Raw genomic sequence first — 18,992 nt, forward strand, 5'->3', positions numbered from 1 at the left:
CCCGCCTCCCCTTCCTGCCCTCCCCCTCGTGAGAGCCCCGGAGCTCTGCGCTCGCTGCCGCGGCCCCCGGGACATCCAGCCTGAAGGAGAGTGGGGCAGGGATTTTTCTGGGGCAAGACGCTTCAGCCTGCGAAGGCTGACTGCTCCCGAGCCTCTCGCAGGCCCCCAGGTGCGACCTCTCTACCTTTCCAGCCACCCCCAGTGCCCCGGCTCTACCCCTCCCCCGCCCCGCCCTCGGCTTCCTCTTCGGAATAATTTCTCTTCTTTCTCTCCCTTTTCCTCGCTGTGTGCTCCCCCCATATACACATAGCCAGGCTTGCACGGACGGCCCCTCCTTTCCCCTCTCCTTTGCACTTCCTGGAACCCCACTAGCTAGACAAAGATCCTGCTGACCGCAGAGAATCATTTCCTTTCTTCAAATACGTGCCCACATTTCGTTCACAGCCATAGCCTGGAGTCACTTCTTTCAGGGAGCTCCAGAATTGAAGCCAGTCTCTCCTTGCTGATCTTCCTGGACCTGGGCCCCACCCTTTTACTCTTCCCTCTCTCCTCTGCAACCCGAGTTTACACACACGCACCACCACTACCACCACCACTCAAAACCACAAGCAGATGGTGCCAAACCGGTATGCTCACTCTCCAAGGATAGCAGGTCTGGCTCTGGTGCCACCTTCACACTTTTGACATCATAAATTCCAACTAAATGAGCTATTTGTTTAATAAAAAGGAGACCAGGCGCAGTGGTTCACACCTGTAATCCCAACACTTTGGGAGGCTGAGGTGGGAGGATTGCTTGAGCCCAGGAGTTCGAGACAAGCCTGGGCAAGACCCTGTCTGCACAAAAAATGAAAACATTAGCCAGACATTGTGATGTGTGCCTGTGGTCCCAGCTACTCAGAAGGCTGAGGCAGGAGAATCACTTGAATCCAAGAGTTCAAGGCTGCAGCTAGCCATAATTGTGCCACTACACTCCAACCTGGGCAATAAAACAACAGCCTGTCTCTTAAAAAATTAAAAATAAGGCTAGGTGCAGTGGCTCATGCCTGTGATCCCAGCACTTTCGGATGCCAAGGTGAGTGGATCACCTGAGGTCAGTAGTTCAAGACCAGCCTGGCCAACATGGTGAAACCCCATCTCTACCAAAAATACAAAAAAATTAGCCGCACATGGTGGCGCATGCCTGTAGTCCCAGGTACTCAGGAGGCTGAAGCAGGAGAATTGCTTGAACCCGGGAGGCAGAGGTTACAGTGAGCTGAGATCACACCATTGCACTCCAGCCTAGGCAGCAAGAGTGAAACTCTGTCTCAAAATAATTAAATAAATAAAATAAACATAAAAAAGGAAACACCAACACAAGTGCCTTTTTACACACCCATAGTACCCCTTGGTCTCTTTGAGGGGTGGTGGGGTGTGCCCCTCTGCAGCTCACTGCTGCCTGACAGTCTGAAGCCCACACACAGAGAGAACCTGGCAGCCAGGAGACCGGGATTTCTGGCCCAGGCTTTTCCAGCTGTATAACCTTGAGCAACTGTCTTGTTTTCTGAGCTTATGGTTCTCTTTCTGTAAGATATGAGTGTTGGATTTCACTAGACTGTTTCTAGGGCCTTTTGTTTTTTCTCCAACCTTTTATTTTGAAATTTTGAAACAGACAGAAAAGTTAAAAGAATAGTACAATAAACTATGCCATCTACCTAGCTCCAGCAATTGCTTTTTGCCACATTTGCTTTATTGATAGATATAAAAACAGAGATATATTTGCCTAGATTATTAGAAGGTGACAGACATCATGAGGTTTTATCTGTAAGTACTTCCATTCACCATGCATCTCCCAAGAAGAAGAGCATTATCTGAACTAGGCACAATACCATTCTCATGCTTTATTTTATTTTATTTTATTTTATTTTATTTTATTTTATTTTATTGTGATAGGGTCTTGCTCTGTCACCCAGGCTGGAATGCAGTGGCGCTATCTCGGTTCACTACAGCCTCTGCCTCCTGGGTTCAAGTGATTTTCAGCCTCCCGAGTAGCTGGGACTACCTGCACGCACCACCGTGCCCAGCTAATTTTTGTATTTTTAGTAGAGACGGGGTTTCGCCATGTTGGCCAGGCTGGTCTCAAACTCCTGAGCTCAGGTGATCCGCCCAGTTCGGCCTCCCAAAATGCCAGGATTACAGGCGTGAGCCACCACACCCAGCCAATTATCATGCTTTTAAAATTCCCATATCATCTAATATTCTAGAACAATTTGTCACCTCTAAAACACATTAATAGCAATGACCCCTCAAAAATTCCCCCAGAACTTTTCATTTTTAATAGCTAACATTTAGTGAGCACTTACCATGTGCCAGTCCATATGCTACACACTTTACATGTATGATCTTATGTAATCCTCACAATTACTCTGAGTTGTGTTCTTGTGATCTTTTTATTATTCCCACTTTATAAATGAGGGAGCTGAGTAAGTTGCCCAAAGTCACAGGGCTTGTGGGGAATGGAGACAGGTTTCAGACACGGGCAGTCAAGCTCCAGAGCCTGTGTGGTTGATCCTCTTAACTGTGCTGCCTCCCTCCAGCATCTGGTAAACCATAGACTAGCAGAGCAGTGATCACATCTCCAGCTGTCTAATTTGCAGATGAAAACAGAGTCCCAGAGGATAAGTGACATGCTAAAGAAGTTAAAGACAGGTGTCTCATTCTACCTTATAGTTTGGCATAGGATTTGGCATAAAGGACCAAACAGAATATCTATGAATCCTGCAGTGGTCACTGGTAATAAATGAGCACATAATCTGATTATCTCCATGTAAATTTCACAGTTCCTCCCACTTAATTTTGATCACATCAATTACACAACCTTCTGGAAACCACTCTCTCAACCTGATGACTAGATATCCGGATGAGGCCATTCAACAAATCTATTCATTCAACATCTATTTGTTGAATGCCTACTGTGTATCAGGCACTCTTCTAGGAACTTGGGATATAGTCATGACTAAAAATACAAAGCCTCTGTCCTTATTGAACTTATATAGTAATGGGGGTAACAATCCATGACATAAGCAAATATGTGTAAAATATGGCAAGTTGTGATCACTGCTAGGAAGAAGACATGGTAAGGAGATAGTGATAGAGAGGGCTTATTTTAGAAAGGAATAGTCAGGAAATACTTTTTTTGATAAAGTGAAATTTGGGTAGAGCCCTGAAGGAAGAGAGAGACCTAGACATATAGATACCCGGAGGAAGAGTGACAAGGCAAAGAGGACAGTATCCAAGGGCCCTGACGCAGGACTGGGCTTGGTATGTTCAAAGAACAGCAGGAGGCCGGGCGCGGTGGCTCACACCTGTAATCCCAGCACTTTGGGAGTCCAAGGTAGGTGGATCACTTGAGGACAGAAGTTCAAGACTCGACTGGCCAACATGGCAAAAGCCCATCTCTACTAAAAATACAAAAATTAGCTAGGTGTGGTGGTGGTTGCATGTAATCCTAGATACTTGGGAGGCTGAGGCTGGAAAATCACTTGAACGTGGTAGGCGGAGGTTGCAGTGAGCTGAGATTGCACCACTGCACTCCATCCTGGGTGACAGTGTGAGACTCAGTTCCAAAAAATAATAATAACAAAAAATACCTGGGAGACCAGTGTAGCTAGACTTGAGGTGAGCAAGGGGAAGAGAGTTGGGAGTTGAGTTCAGAGAGATAGCAGGAATCAGGTCTTCCAGGGTCTTGTAGGCCCCAGTAAAGACTTTAGATTCTACTCATAAAGTGAGATGGCAAGCCTAAGAAGGTTTAGTGTAGGGGCGTGACATCATCTAATTGCAGTTTTTAAAAGATTCCACTGGATGTCAGAGGGGAGGCAAGACTAGAAGCTGTAAAACCAATTAGGAGGTTGTTAGAGCAGCTCAGGCTTAGAAGATGTGGTGGTGGCTTAGAATTTGGTAGTAGCAGGAGAAGTGGGAAGAAGTGGCCAGATTCTAGAAATAATTTGAAAGTAATGCTGAGAGGATCTTGTGATGGATTGATGTGTGGTATAAAGAAGACAGGCTGGGCACGGTGGCTCATGCCTGTAATCTCAGCACTTTGGGAGGCCAAGGCGGGTGGATCACTTGAGATCAGGTGTTCAAGACCAGCCTGATCAACATGGCAAAACCCTGACTCCACTAAAGATACAAAAATTAGCCAGGCATGGGGGCACACACCTGTAGTCCCAGCTACTCAGGAGGCTAAGGGAGGAGAATCACTTGAACCCAGGAGGCAGAGGCTGCAGTAAGCTGAGATTGCGCCACTGCACTCCAGCCTGGACAGAGAAAGACTTTGTCTCAAAATAAATAAATACATAAATACATAAGAGATAGTCAAAGATGATTCTAAGTCTTGAGATCTGAGCCATCAGAAGAAAGGAGTGGTTGTCTACTGAAAGGGGAAGACTAGGGACTGAGTAGGCCTGAAGGGTTGGGGTACACAGCATTTTGGTTGTGTTTTGTTGACTTAGGTTTGAAGTTTGATGTACATGTTATAAGTAAGTTATAAGGGAGGAGGAGGAGTTGGAGATATAACTTCAGGACCCTTCAGTATGTGGATAGCATTTAAAACCATGGGACTAGAGACATCAAGGGAGTAGGCATAACTAGAAAAGCTGTCCAAGAACTGATTCAGGACACTTGGTCACTGACAGGCTGGAAGACAAAAGACTGAGAAGAGGGGCCAGTGACGTAGGAGGAGACCCAAGAGAGAGTGGTGTCCTGAAGCCAAGCAAAGAAGGCTGGAAAGAGAGCCTTGCCTGCCATAATGAACACTGCTCGCAGGTGGAATAAGATGAGAACTGAGAAATGACCACTGGACTTGGCAGCAAGAAGGTTCACCAGTGACCTTGACAAGAGTCGTTTTAGTGGTGCCAGGGATAAGATCCTGATTAAAGTGGGTTTGAGAGTTAGCATGGAGGAAAGGAAGGAGAGGCACTGAGAGTGTAAACAACTCTTTCTGCTGCAAAGGGAAGCAAAGACTAGCATGGGGGTCCAAGGGAGACATGAAAGCAAGAGAGATTCCTTTCAAGAGGGAAGACATTAGGGCATGTTTGTCTGCTGACAGGAATCATCTAGTAGAGAGGGAAACACTGATAGTTCAGAAAAGAGAGGGTTAATTGCAGGAGCAAGCCCTTAACAGGCCAGCAGGGAATGGAACACAAGGCAAACAGAGAGGGGATGGCTTGGGAGAGGAGCACAGACAATTTTCCACAGAGGTGAAAGAAGCACGGTAAACGGCCACAGGTGGGAGCTAGTTAGGAGGTTTTGTCACATAAAGAAAAACCTGAGCTCCACTCCTGCTCCCCTTCTACTAGCCAACAGCTTTTCACACATCATTCAACCATTACCTCTAGAAAGCTTGGTCCATCATTCAACCAGTACCTATAGAAAGCTTGCTCCATGCCAAGCATGGAGCTGGCACTTCCCCGTGTAGCCCAGAGAGAGTTCTCCCCATTGACGTCACAGGACTAGAGTCTACGGAGGGCTTTGAGATCACTCAGGCAAGGACAAATGATCCCTTTTAATATCCAGCTGCTCTGATGGGAAAGAGGCTTTCACAACCTCACCCTATTTCCCCTACATTGCCTCCAGCGTTGTAACAATCTGGACAGACCTGAAGTCTTAGTGGCCTCAAAGTGGAAGTCACAGAGACAGACCCACATTCAGAGTGGGGAGCGTTCCACGTTGCGCTGACTCAAGGCTGTGATGGGATGCTAGAGGATGGGATGTTCCCAGATGCAGTCATCTGGACTTTAACCCCTATATTTGAGGCAGAGAGCTCTTTGAGATTTAATCTGACTAATCATTATTATCCAGCTGCCTTGGGACAATCCAGTCCTATGCAAGAGCCTAACTCTTTGATTTTTTTTGTCATAAATTAATGAGTTCACCCACAAAATAACATCAAAGAAGATCCACTAACTAATTCAGTGTTATCATCTTCCGATCTGCGGCTGCATTGGAGAGCCTCCCAATAAAGGACCACAGCCGGAAAAAGAAACCAACAGAAAGATTTGGAAATCATAATATCTGGAAAGAGATGAGAGAAAAACAAACTCTTGCAGACTGCAGAGAAGCCAGAGAATGAGCTAGCAAACCTCAGGAAGATGAAGAAAAAGCAGGGGAGACAAGGAAATTCTCAGCACTTGGGTCTGGATGGAAAATAATCGCATGAATGCTTGAGGGGGAACTTGTGGTCTGGAAAGTCTTAAACGGTGTCATCTCACAGCACACTGCGGAGACTACAAGGAAGTTTGTGGTAGGAAATGGCGTCCCTGGAGTCAGATGACACAGGTTTCAACCTCTGGCTCTGCTATTTACTATGTAATCATTAGCAAGTCTCAATCTCTCTGAGCCTCAGATTTCTGATCTGTAAAATGTTGGCAAGAATTCCCCCTCCCCAGATAGAATTCATCCAAATATTAGAGGCTTTCTCTAGAGGTTACCTGACTCTTCCACATCTTGTCTTTCAAGAAGGAAACAGGAAAAGATTTATGGTGATGCCTTGAGAGAAATCTTCCCACACTGACATTTCTTGCAGGCCCAGTGGGATTTCCTAAAACATAGAAGAGATATCGGCAAATATACTTCATTTCACTCGGCAAGCAGTTATTAAACATCCACTGTATGCCTCAGAGAGACGACCATGGGATGTTTTCAACCCCCCAAGGACACCAACATGCAATCGAGAGATGGCCAGGGTCTGTGATAAGTGCTAAGGTGGAGACAGATTCTCCAGAGTTGGGGGCCCAGAAAGGTTTTACAAACTACATGGCATTTGATCGTGGCCTCCAAGGATTAGTGTCAGATCCCCAGACACCAGACGAAAAACAGTGTGCAAAGGCAAGGGTGCATGAAAGGTGCCTGGAAACACAGAACCTCTGGAACCTCGAATTCAAGAAAGCAGCTGCCAGGCAGAAATGGCAACAACTACAGAGGCCCAAGAAACATGAATGGAGTGGACATGCCCTAAAAATAGAACAAGAGCAAGAGTAGGCCGACTATGACACATGTCTGGAAGTGGAGTCACTAGGAGGTGACTAAGCTAAAGGGGAGTTGCCTCCCTCCCTCCCTTTCCTAACTTCATTCACAGTATCTCTCTCTCTCTCTCTCTCTCTCTCTCTCTCTCTCTCTCTTCCCCATCCCCAGGAAGTGGAGTGGGAGGCAAGGTTCTATAAGTAGATTCTATAAGCAGATTCACAGCTGCACAGGAGAGACTGCAGATACTGAGATGACATTGGGGAATTATTGGCCAAAATGTTTACCTGTTGTTTCAATAGCCACTGTGCTGGAGGCCAGACAGAATGCCCATGGGACCTTTGTTCTAACAGTGGCTCCAGAGGCCCTCTGAAGTAGCACTCTGGAATGACTGACTACACGGTCTCACTTCTACACCAAGCAAACTGGCAGCAAACTCACCAATCATTTCACACCATAGCCAACTGGGGGAAGACTGCAAGGCTTCTGACTAAATTAAGGAAATTATTTCAGGAAGTAAATAGTCATGAGCACAAAGGGTAACAGGTGCTTATAAAGCATCATTAATTACAAGAGCCAAAAGGGATCATAGAGTTCAAACCAATTTTAGCTGCAGAACCCTTTGTTCAAAGTCTCACATGAAAGTCAGATACATAAAACAAATAGAAGAAAGTGGATTTGGATGAAATGAGGCAGAACTTGCTTGCTCTACCACCCTCCACTCCCTGCAGATGTCCCAAAGGTATCTCCCATCATCGTGGACCCCCTCAAGTGCTCAGCAGAATTTTTTTTAATCATCAAAGTAACACATGCCTATGAATTTAAAACCCCAAACATACAGCAAGGCTTATTTTAAAAAGGCAAGAGTCCCCCACCAACTCTGTCCTGAGCCTTCCCAGTCCGTCTTCTTTCCTCTAGAAGAAATGACTTTTCACTGTTTTCGTGGTTTCTGTTTTAAATTCTTCTGATAATGATCTTTACTTTCTAAATGGTATACCTGTACTTTTTTTTTCAAGGCAGAGTCTCGCTCTGTCACCCAGGCTGGAGTGCAGTGGTATGATCTCGGCTCACTGCAACCTCCGCCTCCTGGGTTCAAGTGATTTTCCTGCCTCAGCCTCCCTAGTCACTGGGATTACAAGTGTGTGCCACCATGCCTGGCTAATTTTTGTATTTTTAGTAGAGACAGTTTCACCGTGTTGGCCAGGCTGGTCTTGAACCCCTGACCTAAAGTGATCCTCCTGCCTCAGCCTCCCAAAGTGCTGTGATTACAGGCGTGAGCCACCGTGCCTGACCTATATACCTGTGCTTCTATCTCTTGATTTATTCACTTTAGAAACTTTGTCCTGTTTTCTTCAGTGACAGAAGAGAACTTGGGTCACACCGATGCCCTCCCCTCCCAATATAGTTATGTCACTATTTAAACTTAATTTTTATCAAAGTAATACATGCAATTAGTTTAAAATTCCAACCAGGGACAAAGTCTTATGCAGGCAGTAAAACACAGACGTTGCGTCCTATCTCTTCTTCCCTCCTGTCCTTCCCGTCCTCCTTCCCACTCAGGTAGGTTGGCTTGTGGAAAAGAGAACTCTCTGTTTAGTCCCCCTTCTAGTCCTTTTCTGTAGCACTCATCACCTTTTCTAGCAAACTGGATAATTTCCTTATTATGTCTTCTGTTTGTCTTGCCTGCTAAATTGCAAGCTTAGGTAAGGATCTTTGCTATGTTCACTGATGTATCCCAAATGCCTAGAATAATGCCTGGTTCAATAAATACTTGTTGAACTAATTAAAGCAGAGTTCTCTGGAAAGGGAGCTTCTTTGAGATACTGTTAGAATCTATCATTTTGTATCTGATTTGTTCTATGGGAGGGTGTATAAATGAAAATTTTATTTTGCAGATGATACTAAATTATAGACAATAGGGGTGGTGCCATAATAGGTAAAGACTTCAGTTCAGACCCACTTATTGGCTTTCCATGTTTGGACAAATTGGTCCAATTACCTTGGAAAGAAAGTAGCTATTTGCTTAGCTTGGTAGAGACTGGGAAGTACATGAATGATGAGGAAGTGGCCTTTGCCAATCTCACTCTCCCAAGGTCAGTTTCTGCTTTGGAAAGGAGAACCAGAGGTCCCAGGGGTAACTGGCCACCAGGGGCCCCAGAGCCAGAAGCCCTTAGCCACAGGCTAAGATTGAGCATCTCCTATGTTCCAGGTACTGTTCTGGGCAATGGCAGGAAGAATAACACCTTTCTCACCACACCGATGCCCAGCACTATCGGTCCCATGTTGCAGACGCATCTTGAAGTCCATTAGGGCCAGGAAGCCTTTCTTGAACCATTCCACTCCCAAATACAGGGCTTTCTAGACACCTCCCTCATGGTTTCTATCTTACCATGCTTTGCCTGGTAAACTCCTTAGAAGTTTTGGAATTTCTGACCATTGCCCAGGTCACAGGGCAAGTTCCAGCAATTGGAACACTTCCATAGTCTTCCGAGTTCTAGCAGCCATTTCACCATTTCCTGCCTCCACATCATCTATTCCTCCTGCTGGGCCCCTGATATGCCCCTGGACCTAAAGCTTCCTTGGCCAAAAAGTGCTGGGGCCAGGTGCGGGGGCTCACGCCTATAATCCCAGCACTTTGGGAGGCCAAGGTGGACAGATTGCTTGAGGCTAGGGGTGAAACCAGCCATGTTGGCCAACATGGTGAAACACCATCTCTACAAAAAAATACAAAAATTATCCGGGTGTAGTGGTATGCACGTGTAGTCTCAGCTACTCAGGAGGCTGAGGCAAGAGAATCGCTTGAACCCAGGAGGTGGAGGTTGCAGTGAGCCGAGATCATGCCACCACACTCGAGCCTGGGAGACACAGCGAGACTCCACCTCAAAAAAAAAAAAAAAAAAAGTGTCATCCCTCCTCACCAAGGCCACAATACCCAGGACTCCTCTCTCTCCTGGGTCCAGTGCATCTGGCCCCCACACACCACCCCTCCTAGCCCTTCTTACCACTTCTCTTCCACACACACTCCATGCCAGCCACAGCCAGAGTAGACTTTGGTTTTCCACTCTCTCAAATGTGCTGTGCTCTCTCTCACTTCTGAGATTTCACATGTGCTCTACCTGGAATATTCCTTGCTCTTCACCTGCCTCTTCACCTGACTAAACCTCTTCTAGTCTCGATTTACAATTTCCTTCCCTGGGATGAAGCCTTTCCTGTCACTCTGGCCTTGGTTATGTGCACCCCTATTATGAGCACCCTATACTTTCCCTATAATAAGTCATTCTTTCTACAATTTATTTGTTTGTCTTCCCTATTACACCATAAACTCCTAAAGGCAGGAACTTTGTCTCCTCAACTGCATTCCTAGTGCCTAGAATAGAACCTGGAACATAGTAAATGCTCAGTTAATATTTATACAGGCCGGTGAGTTGACTTACAGGAAAGGGAACATCTCCATTCAGTTCCCCAAGGTTGAGATAGGGAGAGGCATGGTTCCAATCGTAAAGAACTTTATGGTCTTGTGTGGGAAATCTGGCTCAGACACCATGACACAGTGAGCATCTGACAGGTGCCCCAGGAACCTGTAGAGACAGCAAGAGTTATAGGAAAGCTGAGTGGGGAGAGATCCCAGCAGTCTAGTAACAGAAGTCTTCCCCTCACCCATAGGACTAGAGGTGGGTATTGAAAGATGAGGTGTTTTCTGCTTAGGGGAGGAAGATGCCAGACAGTATGGGGGTGGAGAGTGGGCAGCTGGAAGTTAAGAAAGGGGAAGGTATGTCTGGAAACAGCAGCCCATGCTGGCAGATTTGAACTACTCTATCAAGAACCAAAGCTGGAGCCAGATCATGAAGGGCCATGAAAGCCAGGACTGAGCCATATAAGCAATGGGGGCATGTGAGGGCATCAGGAAAGCAATGTATTGGAACCACCCATCTGGGAGCAGTCTCGGGGATGGATGAGAAGGGGAAGGACCACGTGGTAAGGTATGGGGCATGGCCTAGGAGTGAGGACAAAGGGACAGATGTGAGAAACATTTTCAGTGGGGTCACCCAGGGCTGCTGCTTCTGACTGAGAATATGAGATGGAGAAGGGAGGGGTGGAAGAAAGAATGCAGGATGACCCATCCATCTCCATGGTTGAAAGATGCTGTGGTCAGAAACCATAAGGGCAGACCAGGTGAGAAGTACACATGGCAGATGTAAGGGGAGAGGAGAAGCCTTCGTGGTTTTTCAGGACTGAAGGGATCGTGTAAGACTGTGGGAAAAACTTGGGAGGCCTCTCTAGAATTGATGCAGTGAGTGATATCATTTGTATATTTCTCCCCACCCAAATCTCATGTTGAACTGTAATCTCCAGTATTGGAGGTGGGGCCTGGTGGGAGGTGACTGGACCGTGGGGGTGGATTTCCACGAATGGTTTGGCATCATCCTTTTGGTGCTGTCCTCACAATAGTGAGTGAGTTCTCGCAAGATCTGTCTGTCTAAAAGTGTATGGCCCCCATGTGACATTCCTGTTCCCCTTTTGCCTTCCACCATGGTTGAAAGCTCCCTGAGCCTTCACCAGAAGCCGAGCAGATGCTAGCACCACGCTTCCTGTAAAGCCTGAAGAACTATGAGCCAATTAAACCTCTTTTCTTCATGAATTACCCAGTCTCAGATATTTTTTAAGACAGGGTCTCACTCTGTCACCCAGGCTACAGTACAGTGGTGCTATCGTGGTTCATTGCAGCCTCAACTTCCCAAGATCAAATGATTCTCCCACCTCAGTCTCCTGAATAGCTGGGACCACAGTTACAAGCCATCACGCTTGCCTAATTTTTGTATTTTTGGTAGAGATAGGGTTTCACCATATTGCCCAGGCTGGTCTTGAACTACTGGACTCAGGCAATCTGCCCTCCTTGGCCTCCCAAAGTACTGAGACTACAGGCACAAGCCACTGCGCCAGGCTGTGTCTCAGGTATTTTATTATAGCAATGCAAGAATGGCCTAATACAATAAGAATGTGTCATTTGACCTCAGGAGAGCGTTAAAAAGAGCTATGAGAAAGAGACTGGCTGTCTAGCCTTGGGCGAGATGGTGTAATTGAAATTGAAGATACCTCAGTTCAAATCCCAGCTGTGTGTCACTTACTAAGTCCATCACTGTGGATGAGTTAATTACCATCTCTGAGCTTAGGCTCCACATCTGTGAAGTGGAAATTGTAATACCAAAGTCACAGGAGTTTTGTAGGGAGTAAAATGACCTCTGGAAAGAACCATGTTCAGCTCCTGGTCTGTAGCAGGTGTTCAGCAAAAGTAACTCATGGAGAGAAGGAGTCAGTGTAAGGAGAAAAAGATGACAGCAGCTGAAGACCCCAGACCCTGGAGCATCACAGAAGCCCAAGAGGGAAAAGCCCCTCCAGAAGGTGGATGAACAGTGTTAGGTATTATAGAAAGTTCAGGATGAACTGGATTGGCAGGAATTACATTACTGAGTCTTTAGAGAGCGTGATTTGGAGTACAAAAAGAGTCAGAAATCGCTACAAAGGCCAAAGTCAGGATTTTGGGGCTGCAAACAGATTATCCTATGAACATAACAAGCAGTCTATAGGGTGGCAGCTCCAGAATTAGCTCCCTGGCCCCCCAGTGTCCCTAAGAATCCAGGCCTTTTTCATCCTTTCTCTACATCCCAAGCACACTGGCTTCTCATCCGCAGACTTACTGCCCGGACTTGCAAGGTGGCTGCTGCAGTTCCAAACATCATGTTCTCATGTATAAACATCCATGGCAGGCAGAAGGAGGGAGCACCTACTTCCTTTCTTCAAGGAGATAAATCTTTCTCAGAAGCCTCCCAGTAAACATGCCCCTGTATCGTATTGACCAGAACTCGGTCCCATGGCCACGTCTAGTTGCAAGGGCAGCCAGGAAGCTATCCAGCATTTTCAGACTCTATAGGAAGAGGAAGGCAAGGAAGAAGAGGTTGAAAATAGCCAGAGTATGGGTATGTGACCAACACTACCTACCACACTACTCATTTATGAAATCTGGAAATCATAAATATGGGGACACTGGAGATGATGGGGAGGAAGGGGAGAAGTAGGCTCCTACATTAGAGAGAAAAGAGCCCAGGCTTGAGAGAGAAGGAAGGCTGCATCCTTTTCTGCCATAGTCAGGAAGGGTAGAGGGTGGGCCTGGAAACAGACTCTGAAGAGGAGAGAGTAATCTTAACCTTGGCGAAGACAAAAATGGCTGCTTTGAAGAATACACTGGAACATTGAGGGGGATCACAATGAGATACCACCCTCTAAATCAACAAAACTTAAAAAGATACCAAGCATGGGCTGGGAAGGCTGTGGATCAACAGGAATACTTCTGTACTGCCAAAGGGAGTATCAGCAGGTACAGCCGCTTTGGAAAACAATTTAGCCTTACTCCATAACCCAGCAATTCCACTCCTAGATCGACACCATTGCATCTGCGGGTCCAGTTATGAACCAGAATGTTCTCAGCAGCACTGTGAAAGGAAAAACCTGAAAACAGCTCCAAACATCCTTAGATCAGAGAATGAATAATTAAATCATGATCTACTCCCATAATAGAATAACTATATAACAGTAACCAACAGGCACAGTGGCTCATGCCTGTAATCCCAGCACTTTGGGAGGCCGAGGTGGGCAAATCACTTGAGGTCAGGAGTTCGAGACAAGCCTGACCAACATGGTAAAACCCCATCTTTACTAAAAATACAAATATTGGCCGGGCGTGGTGGCAGGCACCTGTAATCCCAGCTACTTGGGAGGCTGAAGCAGGAGAATTGCTTGAACCAGGGAGGTTCAAGGGAGCCAAGATCGAGCCATTGCACTCCAACCTGGGGGACAAGAGCAAAAAAGCCAGTTATAACACGGATCTCAAAAAAACCAGGTTGAACAAAAAAGGCAAATGGAAGATACATACAGTGTGGTTGCATTTATATTTACATAAAGTTCCAAAGCATGCAGAAACTAAAACAATATGTTACGTGGATATGTAAACATAAGTGCAAAACTATAAAGAAAAGAAATAAAAAGATAAACTGAAATTGAAGAAAGCGATTAGCTGTAGGCAAACTTGAGGAGACGCAGACGCATAAGTCCAAATAGGAAGGAAATGCTCTCCTTAAACCGAGCGGTGGGTGCGCAGGTGTTCGCTGTGTTCTCATTCTTTATACTTCACACAGATGCCAGAAAAATTATTTTGTACCCACTGAATAACTAATTAAAACAATTTGAAGATTAAAAAGGAGAGAGAATGCAAGTGAGATGAAGGCACACCTGCAAGCCCACCGTGGGGGCAGAAGCCCTGTCCGTTGCGTCACCATCTGGGACCGGCAGAGCTCAAACAACATGGAGTTGAGACAACTGGACGCGTTATGGCTGAAGTCTGGCCAGTTCTGTCTGGGTGTCACTTAGAATGGGAGAACCTCACATTTGGGAGGGGAAGGACAGTGGACAAGAGTGGGTTGGAGAGAGAGAGCCGAGACATTAGAATGTTTTTCCTTAAGGAACTAGGGGTGAAAAAAAGAAAAGAATTGCTCCCTGCATGCAGGGCTTGCCCTGGGCCTGGAACAGCCTGGCTTCCCATTGAAGCCTCCTGACGCGTTTAGGAAGGGGGAATTACCATCTCCATTTCTTTTTAAGAGATAGGGTCTCACTCTGTCACCCAGGCTGGAGCGCACATCATAGCTCACTACACCCTGGAACTCCCAGGCTCAAGTGATCCTCCCACTTCAGCCTCCTGAGTACCTTGGACTACAGGCGCACATCACTGTGACCAGCTAATTTTTTCTTTTTTTTTTTCCCATAGGGACAGGTTCTTGCTATGTTGCTCAGGCTAGTTTTAAACTCCTGGCCTCAAGTGATCCTCCTGCCCCAGCCTCCCAAATTGCTGAGATTATAGGCATGAGCCACTGTGCCTGATCTTCCTTCTCCATTTTACCAAAGAGAAGACCTAAGTTAGTGACTTGCTCATGCCACACAGCAAGTGAGTGGGAGAGGCAGGTACTTGCAGTCATACGTAACCTCCTCCCAGTCTGGGCTGCCAGCCCTCCAGCCTCAGCTCATGCCCACTGCCCTTCCATCCATCCTTCCACTCAGCCAAGCCTCTCCTGCCCAGGGTTTTGTATATCCTGTCACCTCTTTCAGAAAGCGACCTCCCACATCTTTCCCTAGCAGGGTCCTTCCCATCTTCAGGTCTCAGCTTCAGTGCCGCCTGCTCAGAGGCCCCTCTTGACCACCCCCACTTCAGCGGGACCCCTTGTTACTCTCCTTCCCTGGACTCTGCCCCTTGCCCTCCTTGTGCCTCAACTGTCCATATGCATCAGCTGCTTTGCTTGCTTACTGTCTTTCCCATGTACTGGAACATACGTCCCTTGAGGGCAGGGACTGCATGCCTCTATTTACCATGGCATCCCCACCGCCCAGCTCCAGGTCTGGCATGTGGCAGGTCTTTGACAAATGTTTGTTAAATAAACGAACAGCTGAACTAGAGTAGTGAAACAAGGCTGAGGTGAGAGACATGTAGACAGACTCAGACCCATGACCCTGCTCAGAGAGGGGTCTATCCACACCCTCCGTGCCCAGAGAGCAATTGGTAAGCCTCTTCTGCCTTCAGACTAGCGTCTGGGCAGCCCTGGATGCCCAGGAATGGAAGAGGTAAGACCCTCCAGATGGCATTGTTACTGGCAGCTTGGGCAACCCCTGCCCAGTGGGGATGTTCCCTCCCTCCATCTGCTCCTAATGAGATCTTTCCTGACTGCAGCATTGGGCTCTTGGCAACCACTGTTCCAGAGGGTACCCTGCAGTTGGAGGGTGTTCAGAGATGAAATATCCGAAACAATGCAGGAACAAGGGAAATGGAATAATTATAACAGATGAAAAGACCCACATTCTGGGCTTTGCCAAGTTAAACAGAATAGGATAATTGCACACAAGGCTCCAAGGGGTGTGAAGGCCTTTGAGGGAGGGGAAGTATTGGGGATGACATGAGAGGGTATAATTATGCAAAATGGTATGACATGGATCCCTGGGAATTTTAGGCCTAGTGGCAGGAACCATTTTCTCCTGGCAAAGCTCTGAGGTTGGGCAGCAGTTTCCTAATGGAAGGAGTGGAGTTCCACCCTGATGGCATTTAAGCCCACGTTAAGCCGAACCTGGAAACTCTACGAGTACACTGGCCTTATTCTAGAAAGCTGGGATCAGGTGTTAGGGGGCAGAGGTGACCTGATGGCAGGGTGGTGCAATGGTCATTTGCACAGGTTTTCTGGTCAGCAAGAGCTGGATTCCAGTCCCAGCTGGCAGCCTTCTAGCTGTGTGTGACCTTGGGCACATGGCTCAACATCCCAAGGCCTCAATTTCTGCATCTATGAAATGGTGACAATATCACCTGTGCTTTAAGGTTATCGGGATGATTACATGTGATAACATACAAGCTCTTGTCACAGTACCCGGTATACAGGAAGAAGGCATTAAGTGTCAGCTACAAAGTCTGCGTGGAGCCAATCATTGGCTTTTGCTAGGATCTCTGGTCCATGACAGGAGGAGGATACCAGCAGATCCCTGGAATCCTAAGGCTTTGATTGGCTCTGAGGTCCAACTTCCTGCAGGAGCTGCTTGGGAGGTGCAGGTGATAGCAGGCCCCAACTCAGACATGATAGCTCTTAACAATGTGAGATTTCTGAGAGCTGGAAACCCTCAGCGGGAGAGCCTGGTTAGGTGGATGCCACATCTTCCTTTCCTTTATTTTCTAGGCAGGGGAAACCAACCAAACTCCAGCCTTTTGCCACACTGTGGGCACCAGGCCATCTGGTCTCGGGACCCTACTGGAAAGATGAGTGTTTGTAAGCATCTGTGCCAGAACAGGTTTACAGAAGGACCCAATGTCTAGTTTAAAAGTGCCTGTTAAGAGTATTTCAGAGATGAACAGACTCACTTCCCACAAACTGAGGGAAGATGACAGTTTGGCCGGGTGGGAGGAAGCCAGGCCACCCCAGCCTCAGCAGCAGAGAAGCTCCCGCTGAGTGCTATGGTCGGGACGCAGGTGATTCCTGGCTTCCTCTGAAGCTGACTTGGCTCCCAAATGTCTTAGAATGAAAGCGGGAAAGGGCCATTTCCTTCAGCCAACAATGAAAACAAGAAACTATGTGATAAAAGCAGCATAAACAAAGTGCTATATGGGGCACAAAGGAACAGTGCACACTCCTTCCTTTTCTGCACAAAGCTTTTCGGGAGGTGTGGGATCTGGGAGGGGTGGGAGCTGGGAGGGGTGGGATCCGGGAGGGGTGGGATCCCGGAGGGGTGGGACCTGGGAGGGCTGGGATCTGAGAGGTGTGGGAGTTGGAAGGGGTGGTACCTGGGAGGTGTGAGAAGGCTATTTTGACCAGCAGAGTTGGGAGGAGAGCAATCCAGACTACAGAAAAAGCACGGACAGAGGCGTGGAGAGGAGGCAGTCAGCGAGTTCTTGTAAGTGGCCCATTTGGAATTAGAGACCATCCTGATCCTCACCAATCCCCACGCTGTCAGTTGCTCCCTGTGACTTTCTACCTGATTCCAGTATGGGGATGCGGGTCAAGACATGGAGACAGGAACTGAAAGTGGGGTTCCCTGTGGGGTCCCCAGCACACTGACGGTTCAGGCTGGTGGGGTGCAGCGGAGAGAGCACTGGATGGGGAATCAGGAAATCCAGGTTTGAACCCTAGCTCAGTCCTTTACAAGCTGTGTGACCTGTGACAGGTAACAGGCCCTCTCTGGACCTTGGGCTCTCCATCATTGACAGAGCAGGTGGGTCTCACGACCCTCAGGGCTCTCCCAGGCCTGATACCCCGGGATTTGCAAATTCTTCTGTGTTCCAGCTGTTCATGTATGTCTGGGTTTCTGTCCCTCATTTGAGTCATTTTACACACAAGACAGCAGGAAATCAGGATCCTCGAGAGGTCTGTGAAATAGAAGTCACTGAGTGTCAGAGGATATACCAAACACAACAGGCAGAGACTTCCCTATGGCTCCAGGGTGGCCAGCTTCATCAGCCCTGACTGCCCAGACAGAAAGAGCAAGGTGGGAGGAGCAGGTCCTGCATGGAGAGCCACAGCCAGAGAGATGCTGGATCCCAGGAGGAGGAGCCTTCGCCCATGCCCAGGGCAGGTTCCAGGGGACCAGCTGGCTCCTGCATTGCTTCAGATAGCCCTGGGGTAGCTGGGTACCATTGATGGCTCAGCACTTGGCAGGCAGAAGACCTGACCCACATCCTGGTGCAGCAGGACCACTCTCATTTGTTGACCCTTACTCTGTGCCAGGCCCCAAGCCAAGGGCCTCATATCCATCATTTCACTTAGTCCCCCCAGCCCTCCTGGGAGGCATGGTACCTCTCTACACTCATTCTACAGACGGGCAAGGAACTTTCCCAAGAGGACACATCCAAGTAAGAAAGACAGGATTCCAACTCCGGTCTATCTGATACCTGATCTTGTCCTCTTTCCAGGGAGTCTCCACTTCCTTAGTGGGAATCCAGAGACGGGAGGCCAGCCTATTCCAAAATCCCACCACCGCCAGCCTGCAATTCCATTTGCCACCCTCTGAATGAAAGCACTGTTGTCTCCTGAAGGTCCTAGAGGGACACAATAAATGAGGAAGGAATCGGACTGTCAGTCACTCCAACAGGCCAGGCAATAAGCAAATGGGACATGGGCCAACAAGGTTTGACAGGGGATGAGGCTGGGACTATTGGGAGGGGAGGGGGTCTGAGAGACACCTGCAGATGCTCCAGGAGGTGTGCCTAAAGAAAGAGGAGCTTGGTGCAGCAGAGTGACCGAGTGACTGCGGTACCTTACTCCCACACTTGGGTGCAGCCCAGTGATCTAGAAAGAACAGCTCTCTGGGGCAGAAATGCACAAGGCCAGAGAGCCTTTAGAGAAAAAACCTCTCTGGCAGAAGGAGTTTCGGCTGGCTAGGGAAGACTGCAGCTGGGGCCCTGCTCCCAGCATCTAAATCAG

At 47.7% G+C, this 18,992-nt stretch overlaps 1 long non-coding RNA gene across 1 annotated transcript; it reads left to right on the plus strand.

Annotated features, from left to right (window-relative positions):
* Nucleotides 1–35: 35 nt before the first annotated feature.
* On the plus strand, nt 36–18,634 carry LOC105518258. The gene is made up of 3 exons (XR_001002800.1): nt 36–169; nt 17,391–17,525; nt 18,482–18,634. It is a non-coding gene; the product is annotated as an uncharacterized LOC105518258 (long non-coding RNA).
* The last annotated feature ends 358 nt before the right edge of the window (nt 18,635–18,992 follow it).

Source organism: Colobus angolensis, unplaced genomic scaffold (assembly GCF_000951035.1).
Source record: "Colobus angolensis palliatus isolate OR3802 unplaced genomic scaffold, Cang.pa_1.0 Scaffold316, whole genome shotgun sequence".
Lineage (NCBI taxonomy): Eukaryota > Metazoa > Chordata > Mammalia > Primates > Cercopithecidae > Colobus > Colobus angolensis.